The 11,465-nt window shown below is 42.7% G+C and overlaps 8 non-coding genes across 8 annotated transcripts; 1 reads left to right on the top strand and 7 right to left on the bottom strand.

Annotated features, from left to right (window-relative positions):
* Positions 1-697: 697 nt before the first annotated feature.
* On the bottom strand, positions 698-771 carry trnat-cgu (transfer RNA threonine (anticodon CGU)). Its single transcript has one exon. It is a non-coding gene; the product is annotated as a tRNA-Thr (tRNA).
* Positions 772-2,205: 1,434 nt separating this feature from the next.
* On the top strand, positions 2,206-2,279 carry trnat-ugu (transfer RNA threonine (anticodon UGU)). Its single transcript has one exon. It is a non-coding gene; the product is annotated as a tRNA-Thr (tRNA).
* Positions 2,280-5,074: 2,795 nt separating this feature from the next.
* trnap-agg (transfer RNA proline (anticodon AGG)) lies at positions 5,075-5,146 on the bottom strand. Its single transcript has one exon. It is a non-coding gene; the product is annotated as a tRNA-Pro (tRNA).
* Positions 5,147-6,468: 1,322 nt separating this feature from the next.
* Positions 6,469-6,540, bottom strand: trnat-agu (transfer RNA threonine (anticodon AGU)). Its single transcript has one exon. It is a non-coding gene; the product is annotated as a tRNA-Thr (tRNA).
* Positions 6,541-7,493: 953 nt separating this feature from the next.
* On the bottom strand, positions 7,494-7,565 carry trnap-agg (transfer RNA proline (anticodon AGG)). Its single transcript has one exon. It is a non-coding gene; the product is annotated as a tRNA-Pro (tRNA).
* A 1,434-nt stretch (positions 7,566-8,999) lies between these two features.
* Positions 9,000-9,071, bottom strand: trnap-agg (transfer RNA proline (anticodon AGG)). The gene has a single exon. It is a non-coding gene; the product is annotated as a tRNA-Pro (tRNA).
* Positions 9,072-10,022: 951 nt separating this feature from the next.
* trnap-cgg (transfer RNA proline (anticodon CGG)) lies at positions 10,023-10,094 on the bottom strand. The gene has a single exon. It is a non-coding gene; the product is annotated as a tRNA-Pro (tRNA).
* A 299-nt stretch (positions 10,095-10,393) lies between these two features.
* On the bottom strand, positions 10,394-10,465 carry trnap-agg (transfer RNA proline (anticodon AGG)). The gene has a single exon. It is a non-coding gene; the product is annotated as a tRNA-Pro (tRNA).
* Between the last annotated feature and the right edge of the window lie 1,000 nt (positions 10,466-11,465).

The following is an 11,465-nucleotide window of genomic DNA, read 5'->3' as shown; positions in this document are numbered from 1 at the left end:
CACTCGGTCTTGCACCGTTTTATAATCTTCCTTATTTAAAACAGCTCAATTAAGTCATCGGCTTCATTGTAGAGTACCCCTAGTATCTGAGCCTGCACTGCGCAATGAAAGAAAGAAGCAAAACGGGATGGACAGATGCCTGAAATGTTGGAAACGCACCACACCTTAAGTCAGTGAAGAAAAAGGGCAAAGCTTGCAACTCTTGTGGGACTCGAACCTACAACCTTTGAATGGCTCAGCTCACAGCCTAGAAGTCCAATGCGCTATCCATTGCACCACAGAGCCTGCACCAAAAAAAAGCACTTTTTGGGACTCTCTGGCCCATGAAAGAACAGCCAACTGCAGACAAAGTACTGCTGGGATTTGAACTCAGGATCTCCTGTTTACTAGACAGGCGCTTTGACCAACTAAGCCACAGGGTCAAACGATGTTGACAAGGGCTAATTGTTTAATCGAAAAAAGAAAAGAAAAAAACTAACAATGGTAGCGCTGCATGTGTGAATGTCTGGACTTGAAATATTAAAGTCCAATTGGTTAGGCATTACCACATTATGCTATATAAAGCCATCGTCCGAAGTCCTCTTGAACGAGTAGCGTTCTTAAGGATTTGAGTTTTGTTTAGAAACCGACTGCTAAACATCCCGCTGCGTAAACACTCGTAACTCTTAAGAAAAAGCAACCCTGGCACATGTACATTAGGCACTGCTGGGAGTTGAACCCAGGATCTCCTGTTTACGAGACAGGCGCTTTGACCAACTAAGCCACAGCACCAAAGCTGAAAAGAAGGCTAGACGGTTTTGCACACAGAGACTAAAAAAAGAGAGCAAGTCTAAAATGGCAATCAAAGAGGTTGTTTAACTCTATTTGTCGCACTATTCATTAGGCCTCAAAGCTATACAATTTTATTATGCATTCGGGTAAGCTCTATAAAACAAGCGCATTCACCACCTGGATCAATTTAGCCCAGGATCAATCAAGCCCAGGATCTCCTGTTTACAAGAGAGGCGCGTCGACCAGCTAAGCCACAGCACCACAATGAATGACCGTAAGAGACATTTGCCCGATAACAAAAATCGAAGAAGAATAAACCAATACACAACAAAAACCAGCATGTCAAGATGCAGAAAATGCCGACAAGATGGACATGGTCTTTTAGAGTCTGGATGATCATGTCTCAAACCTGACCAGTAACCTGGCCTCCGTTCAAGATCAAAGCAAAAAATGCATTGATTTATTTTTATTTAATCTACCCTTAATCAAGTGTCAAGTGTTTTTTGGAATCTACAGTTTCATTACATCCAAACCCAGAGTCAGCTCGGAAAATGGAAATCTGAGGGAAAGGTGCAATTTGGATTTGAACCTAGGACCTGCTGTTCCCAAGACAGGTGCTCTGGCCAACTTAGTCTTAACACTAAAAAAAAAAACCTCTGGATACGATACTTCCAAACGCAGTTTCATCTAAGACAGTGGGGGAAAAGCAAAATTTACTATGCTTTCTACTTAGTTACTTTGCACATGCATAAAGAGGCTCTTGTACGACAATTCCAAAAGGCGTGATCTCAACAATAGGTGGTAGACACTTTTGCCCAAAACCACAGGTTGCCTTTGAGTCATTCCTTAAGCTTACTTGGCCCTGCACCGTTTTCTAATCTCCCTTATTTAAAACAGCTCAATTAAGTCATCGGCTTCATTGTAGAGTACCCCTAGTATCTGAGCCTGCACTGCGCAATGAAATTAAAAAGCAGAACAGGATGGACAGATGCCAAAAATGTTGGAAACGCACCACTCCTAAGTCAGTAAAGAAAAAGGGCAAAGCTTGCAACGCTGGTGGGACTTGAACTCAAAACCTTTAAATGACTCAGTTCGCAGCCAAGAAGTCCAATGCACTATCCATTGTCTTAGATGAAATGATTTCCATTTTCCGAGCAGACAGAGGGTTTGGATGTAATGAAACTGGATATTCCAAAAAACACTTAACACATGATTAAGGGTAGATTAAATAAAAATAAAATAATGCATTTTTTGCTTTGATCTTGAACAGAGGCCAGGTTACCGGTCAAGTTTGAGACATGATCATCCAGACTCTAAAAGACCACGTCCGTCTTGTCAGCATTTTCTGCATCCTGACATGCTGGTTTTTGTTGTGTATTTTTTTCTTCTTCTATTTTTGTTATCGGGCAAATGTCTCTTACAATTAATTTTTGTGGCGCTGTGGCTTAGCTGGTCAAAATGCCTGTCTTGTAAACAGGAGATCCTGGGCTTAAATCCCAGCAGCGCCTTAGTTCAGGTGGTGCGTGTGCTTTTTTTTATAGAGATTAACGAAATTAATTATAAAACTGTATAGCTTTGAGGCATAATGGATAGTGCGACAAATTGAGTTACATATGAGAGCTCATCTGATTCACAACTAGTTGACTGCACACCCATGTTTTTAAGTTGTTTATCTCCCCCTCCATATTCTCCATTCCTCAAACCTATTGAGGACCTTTTTCCTGCCTGGAGATGAAAAGTGTATGACCGAAATCCAAACACACGTATACCCCTTCTCCAAGCTATAGCAGTTGATGCTTTTCATGGCTGGATTTGCCATGCAAGGTGACATTTCCCCCACTGCTTGGCCACACCAATACAGAAAAGAGAATGCAGTATAGCTGTTTTTTTTTTTTTTTTTTTTTTACTGTAACTGTATTTAGTAAATACTTTTGTTGATGGTATATGTAGACCACATTTTCTGCAACTTTGTGTTGGTTGGGATGAACACTGTACACTGTTTTTGTGGGGAAAATACAGTAAAATATATTTGGTATTTGTTTGTTTTGTATAAAAACAATTTTCGAAAAATTTTACAATGCACTTCTGTAGTTCTATGTACTGTCTGTAGTAAGTGTAACACTGAACAGAAGAAGGCTTACAGAAAGTCATTATGATGAATAGAGAAGTCGTCATAGTGTTTTACATTAAGCACATTAGTGTTTAACTTATCTTATGAATGTCTGTTAATGTGATGGCTTGTGTGTGTCATTTGAAAACAAAATACCTTTTTGAGAAGAAATCACATTGTTTTGAACTTATAGTTTCATTTAGCAGAAGAATTGAAGAGTTTTGCCAAATGTGTGTGTGTTTTGTGATTTGTGTGTAGAGTTCTGACAATATGAAACATGCTTTCAGAAATTGTGTGTAAACAACTGGAAAAAACTGGAAACAACCTCTTTGGTTGTCATTTTAAGACCTCCAGGAACAGGTTTAGTGACCCCTGGCTTAAAAGCATAGTTCACTCAGACAGCAACTTTACAGGGCAACACTATCTGCTGACGAACTGGCATTCTCAGAAAATAGGCCTCTGTGTAAGCCACAACGCCCTTACAAAACAGCAGACAACTGTAAGGGCTCAACCGAAATTTGAATCTGGGATTTATCATGGCATGAACGAGAATCATACTCGTAGACAACCATGCCACTATGCAAAGGAATGTTTTATGTGCCGACACTATCTGCTGACAAACTGGAATTCTTCGAAAAACGTTTTTTATGAAAGCCATAATGCCCTGTAAAACAACAGAGAAACTGCAAGGACTCGTCCAGGATTTGAACCCGGGACCTATCATACCCAAAGCGAGAATCATACCCCTAGACCAACAAGCCACAATAGTTTACATATTTCACAAGACATCAGAAGCAACAGATGGTCAGAAATCCTTATCTAACAAACATTGAAGCAGGGCTTTTGCTTCTTTTGAACCCGGGACTTCTGCAATGGTTCGTCCAGGATTTGAAAACGGGACCTCTCGCACCTTATGCGAGAATCAAGCCCGTAGACCAACGAGCAACTGCAAAACAGCCACTTTACATAGCAACACTATCTGCTGACAAACCGGCATTCTCAGAAAAAAGGCCTCTGTGTAAGCCACAACGCCCTTACAAACAAAAGACAACTGTAAGGGTTCAACTGAAATTTGAACCTAGGATTTTTCATGGCATGAACGATAATCATACTCCTAGACCAGCAAGCCACTATGCAAGAAATATTTTATGTGGCGACACTATCTGCTGACAAATTGGAATTCTTTGAAAGACGTTTTTACGAAAGACATAAAGCCCTGTAAAACACAGTACACCTGCAAGGGCTCATCCAGGAATTGAACCCGGGTCCTCTCGCAACCAAAGCAAGAATCATACCCATAGACCAATGAGCCACTAAATTGAGACAATTTCACAAGGTGTCAGATAGTCAGAAATCTTTCTCTAACGAATCAAGGGCACCCTAAGTGAGAGACATACCCCTAGACCACCGAGCCACTGCAAAACAGCAACTTTATATGGCAACACTATCTGCTGACAAACTGGCATTCTCAGAAAAAAGGCCTCTGTGTAAGCCACAACGACCTTACAAAACAGCAGACAACTGTAAGGGCTCAACCGAAATTTGAATCTGGGATTTCTCATTGCATGAACGATAATCATATGCCTAGACCAGCAAGCCACTATGCAAAGGAATGTTTTATGTGGCGACACTATCTGCTGACAAACTGATATTCTTCGAAAGACATTTTAGTGAAAGACATAGTGCCCTGTAAAACACATGACACCTGCAAGGGCTCGTCCGGGATTTGAACCCGGGACTTCTCACACCCGGAGCGAGAATCATATCCCTAGACCAACGAGCCACTAAATTGAGAGAATTACACATGGCCTCAGAAGCATCAGATAGTCAGAAAACTTTCTCTAACGAATCAAGGGCACCCTAAGCGAGAATCATACCCCTAGACCAACGAGCCACTACAAAACAGTAACTTTATATGGCAACACTATCTGCTGACGAACTGGCATTCTCAGAAAAAAGGCCTCTGTGTAAGCCACAATGCCCTTACAAAACAGCAGACAACTGTAAGGGCTCAACCGAAATTTGAATCTGGGATTTCTCACGGCATGAACGAAAAGCATACTACTAGACAACCAAACCACTATGGAAAGGAATGTTTATGTGCCGACACTATCTGCTAACAAACTGGAATTCTTCGTAAATTGTTTTTTTATGAAAGCCATAATGCCCTGTAAAACAACAGAATAACTGCAAGGGCTCGTCCGGGATTTGAACCCTGGACCTCTCGCACCCTAAGCGAGAATCATACCCCTAGACCAACGAGCCACAAAAGCTTGAATATTTCACAAGACATCAGAAGCAACAGATGGTCAGAAATCCTTATCTTACAAACATTGAAGCAGGGCTTTTGCTTCATTTGGACCCGGGACTTCTGCAATGGTTCGTCCAGGCTTTGAAAACGGGACCTCTCACACCTTATGCGAGAATCAAGCCCGTAGACCAACAAGCAACTGCAAAACAGCCACTTTACATGGCAACACTATCTGCTGACAAACCGGCATTCTCAGAAAAAAGACCTCTGTGTAAGCCACAACGCCCTTACAAAACAAAAGACAACTGTAAGGGTTCAACTGAAATTTGAACCTAGGATTTCTCATGGCATGAACTAGAATCATACTCCTAGACCAGCAAGCCACTATGCAAGAAATATTTTATGTGGCGACACTATCTGCTGACAAATTGGAATTCTTTGAAAGATGTTTTTACGAAAGACATATTGCCCTGTAAAACACAGTACACCTACAAGGGCTCATCCTTGTATTGAACCCGGGACCTCTAGCAACCGAAGCGAGAATCATACCCATAGACCAATGAGCCACTAAATCGAGACAATTTCACAAGGCGTCAGATAGTCAGAAATCTTTCTCTAACGAATCAAGGGCACCCTAAGTGAGAGTCATACCCCTAGACCACCGAGCCACTGCAAAACAGCAACTTTATATGGCAACACTATCTGCTGACAAACTGGCATTCTCAGAAAAAAGGCCTCTGTGTAAGCCACAACGACCTTACAAAACAGCAGACAACTGTAAGGGCTCAACCGAAATTTGAATCTGGGATTTCTCATTGCATGAACGAAAATCATATGCCTAGACCAGCAAGCCACTATGCAAAGGAATGTTTTATGTGGCGACACTATCTGCTGACAAACTGGAATTCTTCGAAAGACATTTTAATGAAAGACATAGTGCCCTGTAAAACACATGACACCTGCAAGGGCTCGTCTGGGATTTGAACTCAGGACCTCTCACACCTGAAGCAAGAATCATACCCCTAGACCAACGAGCCACAGCAAAACAGTAACTTTATATGGCAACACTATCTGCTGACGAACTGGCATTCTCAGAAAAAAGGCCTCTGTGTAAGCCACAAAGCCCTTACAAAACAGCAGACAACTGTAAGGGCTCAACCGAAATTTGAATCTGGGATTTCCCACGGCATGAACGAAAAGCATACTGCTAGACAACCAAACCACTATGGAAAGGAATGTTTATGTGCCGACACTATCTGCTGACAAACTGGAATTCTTCGTAAATTGTTTTTTTATGAAAGCCATAATGCCCTGTAAAACAACAGAATAACTGCAAGGGCTCGTCCGGGATTTGAACCCGGGACCTCTCGCACACTAAGCGAGAATCATACCCCTAGACCAACGAGCCACAAAAGCTTGAATATTTCACAAGACATCAGAAGCAACAGATGGTCAGAAATCCTTATCTTACAAACATTGAAGAAGGGCTTTTGCTTCATTTGGACCCGGGACTTCTGCAATGGTTCGTCCAGGCTTTGAAAACGGGACCTCTCGCACCTTATGCGAGAATCAAGCCCGTAGACCAACGAGCACCTGCAAAACAGCCACTTTACATGGCAACACTATCTGCTGACAAACCGGCATTCTCAGAAAAAAGGCCTCTGTGTAAGCCACAACGCCCATACAAAACAAAAGACAACTGTAAGGGTTCAACTGAAATTTGAAGCTAGGATTTCTCATGGCATGAAGGAGAATCATACTCCTAGACCAGCAAGCCACTATTCAAGAAACATTTTATGTGGCGACACTATCTGCTGACAAATTGGAATTCTTTGAAAGACGTTTTTACGAAAGACATAATGCCCTGTAAAACACAGTACACCTGCAAGGGATCATCCGGGTATTGAACCCGGGTCCTCTCGCAACCAATGCGAGAATCATACCCATAGACCAATGAGCCACTTAATTGAGAGAATTTCACAAGGCGTCAGATAGTCAGAAAACTTTCTCTAACGAATCAAGGGCACCCTAAGCGAGAATCATACCCCTAGACCAACGAGCCACTACAAAACAGTAACTTTATATGGCAACACTATCTGCTGACGAACTGGCATTCTCAGAAAAAAGGCCTCTGTGTAAGCCACAATGCCCTTACAAAACAGCAGACAACTGTAAGGGCTCAACCGAAATTTGAATCTGGGATTTCTCACGGCATGAACGAAAAGCATACTACTAGACAACCAAACCACTATGGAAAGGAATGTTTATGTGCCGACACTATCTGCTGACAAACTGGAATTCTTCGTAAATTGTTTTTTTATGAAAGCCATAATGCCCTGTAAAACAACAGAATAACTGCAAGGGCTCGTCCGGGATTTGAACCCTGGACCTCTCGCACCCTAAGCGAGAATCATACCCCTAGACCAACGAGCCACAAAAGCTTGAATATTTCACAAGACATCAGAAGCAACAGATGGTCAGAAATCCTTATCTTACAAACATTGAAGCAGGGCTTTTGCTTCATTTGGACCCGGGACTTCTGCAATGGTTCGTCCAGGCTTTGAAAACGGGACCTCTCACACCTTATGCGAGAATCAAGCCCGTAGACCAACAAGCAACTGCAAAACAGCCACTTTACATGGCAACACTATCTGCTGACAAACCGGCATTCTCAGAAAAAAGACCTCTGTGTAAGCCACAACGACCTTACAAAACAAAAGACAACTGTAAGGGTTCAACTGAAATTTGAACCTAGGATTTCTCATGGCATGAACTAGAATCATACTCCTAGACCAGCAAGCCACTATGCAAGAAATATTTTATGTGGCGACACTATCTGCTGACAAATTGGAATTCTTTGAAAGATGTTTTTACGAAAGACATATTGCCCTGTAAAACACAGTACACCTACAAGGGCTCATCCTTGTATTGAACCCGGGACCTCTAGCAACCGAAGCGAGAATCATACCCATAGACCAATGAGCCACTAAATCGAGACAATTTCACAAGGCGTCAGATAGTCAGAAATCTTTCTCTAACGAATCAAGGGCACCCTAAGTGAGAGTCATACCCCTAGACCACCGAGCCACTGCAAAACAGCAACTTTATATGGCAACACTATCTGCTGACAAACTGGCATTCTCAGAAAAAAGGCCTCTGTGTAAGCCACAACGACCTTACAAAACAGCAGACAACTGTAAGGGCTCAACCGAAATTTGAATCTGGGATTTCTCATTGCATGAACGAAAATCATATGCCTAGACCAGCAAGCCACTATGCAAAGGAATGTTTTATGTGGCGACACTATCTGCTGACAAACTGGAATTCTTCGAAAGACATTTTAATGAAAGACATAGTGCCCTGTAAAACACATGACACCTGCAAGGGCTCGTCTGGGATTTGAACTCAGGACCTCTCACACCTGAAGCAAGAATCATACCCCTAGACCAACGAGCCACTAAATTGAGAGAATTTCACATGGCCTCAGAAGTATCAGATAGTCAGAAAACTTTTTCTAACGAATCAAGGGCACCCTAAGCGAGATTCATACCCCTTGACCAACGAGCCACTGCAAAACAGTAACTTTATATGGCAACACTATCTGCTGACGAACTGGCATTCTCAGAAAAAAGGCCTCTGTGTAAGCCACAACGCCCTTACAAAACAGCAGACAACTGTTAGGGGGTTAACCGAAATGTGAATCTGGGATTTCTCACGGCATGAACGAAAAGCATACTTCTAGACAACCAAACCACTATGGAAAGGAATGTTTATGTGCCGACACTATCTGCTGACAAACTGGAATTCTTCGAAAAACGTTTTTTTATGAAAGCCATAATGCCCTGTAAAACAACAGAATAACTGCAAGGGCTCGTCCGGGATTTGAACCCGGGACCTCTCGCACCCTAAGCGAGAATCATACCCCTAGACCAACGAGCCACAAAAACTAGAGTATTTCACAAGACATCAGAAGCAACAGATGGTCAGAAATCCTTATCTTACAAACATTGAAGCAGGGCTTTTGCTTCATTTGGACCCGGGACTTCTGCAATGGTTCGTCCAGGCTTTGAAAACGGGACCTCTCGCACCTTATGCGAGAATCAAGCCCGTAGACCAACGAGCAACTGCAAAACAGCCACTTTACATGGCAACACTATCTGCTGACAAACCGGCATTCTCAGAAAAAAGGCCTCTGTGTAAGCCACAACGCCCATACAAAACAAAAGACAACTGTAAGGGTTCAACTGAAATTTGAAGCTAGGATTTCTCATGGCATGAAGGAGAATCATACTCCTAGACCAGCAAGCCACTATTCAAGAAATATTTTATGTGGCGACACTATCTGCTGACAAATTGGAATTCTTTGAAAGACGTTTTTACGAAAGACATAATGCCCTGTAAAACACAGTACACCTGCAAGGGCTCATCCAGGTATTGAACCCGGGTCCTCTCGCAACCTATGCGAGAATCATACCCATAGACCAATGAGCCACTTAATTGAGAGAGTTTCACAAGGCGTCAGATAGTCAGAAATCTTTCTCTAACGAATCAAGGGCACCATTAGTGAGAGTCATACTCCTAGACCACTGAGCCACTGCAAAACAACAACTTTATATGGCAACACTATCTGCTGACAAACTGGCATTCTCAGAAAAAAGGCCTCTGTGTAAGCCACAATGACCTTACAAAACAGCAGACAACTGTAAGGGCTCAACCGAAATTTGAATCTGGGATTTCTTATTGCATGTACGAAAATCATACGCCTAGACCAGCAAGCCACTATGCAAAGGAATGTTTTATGTGGCGACACTATCTGCTGACAAACTGGAATTCTTCGAAAGACATTTTAATGAAAGACATAGTGCCCTGTAAAACACATGACACCTGCAAGGGCTCGTCCGGGATTTGAACCCGGGACCTCTCACACCCGAAGCGAGAATCATACCCCTAGACCAACGAGCCACAGCAAAACAGTAACTTTATATGGCAACACTATCTGCTGACGAACTGGCATTCTCAGAAAAAAGGCCTCTGTGTAAGCCACAATGCCCTTACAAAACAGCAGACAACTGTAAGGGCTCAACCGAAATTTGAATCTGGGATTTCTCACGGCATGAACGAAAAGCATACTGCTAGACAACCAAACCACTATGGAAAGGAATGTTTATGTGCCGACACTATCTGCTGACAAACTGGAATTCTTCGTAAATTGTTTTTTTATGAAAGCCATAATGCCCTGTAAAACAACAGAATAACTGCAAGGGCTCGTCCGGGATTTGAACCCGGGACCTCTCGCACCCTAAGCGAGAATCATACCCCTAGACCAACGAGCCACAAAAGCTTGAATATTTCACAAGACATCAGAAGCAACAGATGGTCAGAAATCCTTATCTTACAAACATTGAAGAAGGGCTTTTGCTTCATTTGGACCCGGGACTTCTGCAATGGTTCGTCCAGGCTTTGAAAACGGGACCTCTCGCACCTTATGCGAGAATCAAGCCCGTAGACCAACGAGCACCTGCAAAACAGCCACTTTACATGGCAACACTATCTGCTGACAAACCGGCATTCTCAGAAAAAAGGCCTCTGTGTAAGCCACAACGCCCATACAAAACAAAAGACAACTGTAAGGGTTCAACTGAAATTTGAAGCTAGGATTTCTCATGGCATGAAGGAGAATCATACTCCTAGACCAGCAAGCCACTATTCAAGAAACATTTTATGTGGCGACACTATCTGCTGACAAATTGGAATTCTTTGAAAGACGTTTTTACGAAAGACATAATGCCCTGTAAAACACAGTACACCTGCAAGGGATCATCCGGGTATTGAACCCGGGTCCTCTCGCAACCAATGCGAGAATCATACCCATAGACCAATGAGCCACTTAATTGAGAGAATTTCACAAGGCGTCAGATAGTCAGAAATCTTTCTCTAACGAATCAAGGGCACCCTAAGCGAGAATCATACCCCTAGACCACCGAGCCACTGCAAAACAGCAACTTTATATGGCAACACTATCTGCTGACAAACTGGCATTCTCAGAAAAAAGGCCTCTGTGTAAGCCACAACGACCTTACAAAACAGCAGACAACTGTAAGGGCTCAACCGAAATTTGAATCTGGGATTTCTCATTGCATGAACGAAAATCATACGCCTAGATCAGCAAGCCACTATGCAAAGGAATGTTTTATGTGGCGACACTATCTGCTGACAAACTGGAATTCTTCGAAAGACATTTTAATGAAAGACATAGTGCCCTGTAAAACACATGACACCTGCAAGGCTCGTCCAGGATTCGAACCCGGGACGTCTCACACCCAAGCGAGAATC

Source organism: Danio rerio, chromosome 4 (genome assembly GCF_049306965.1).
Source record: "Danio rerio strain Tuebingen ecotype United States chromosome 4, GRCz12tu, whole genome shotgun sequence".
NCBI lineage: Eukaryota > Metazoa > Chordata > Actinopteri > Cypriniformes > Danionidae > Danio > Danio rerio.
This window is presented reverse-complemented; position numbering and strand designations above follow the sequence as displayed.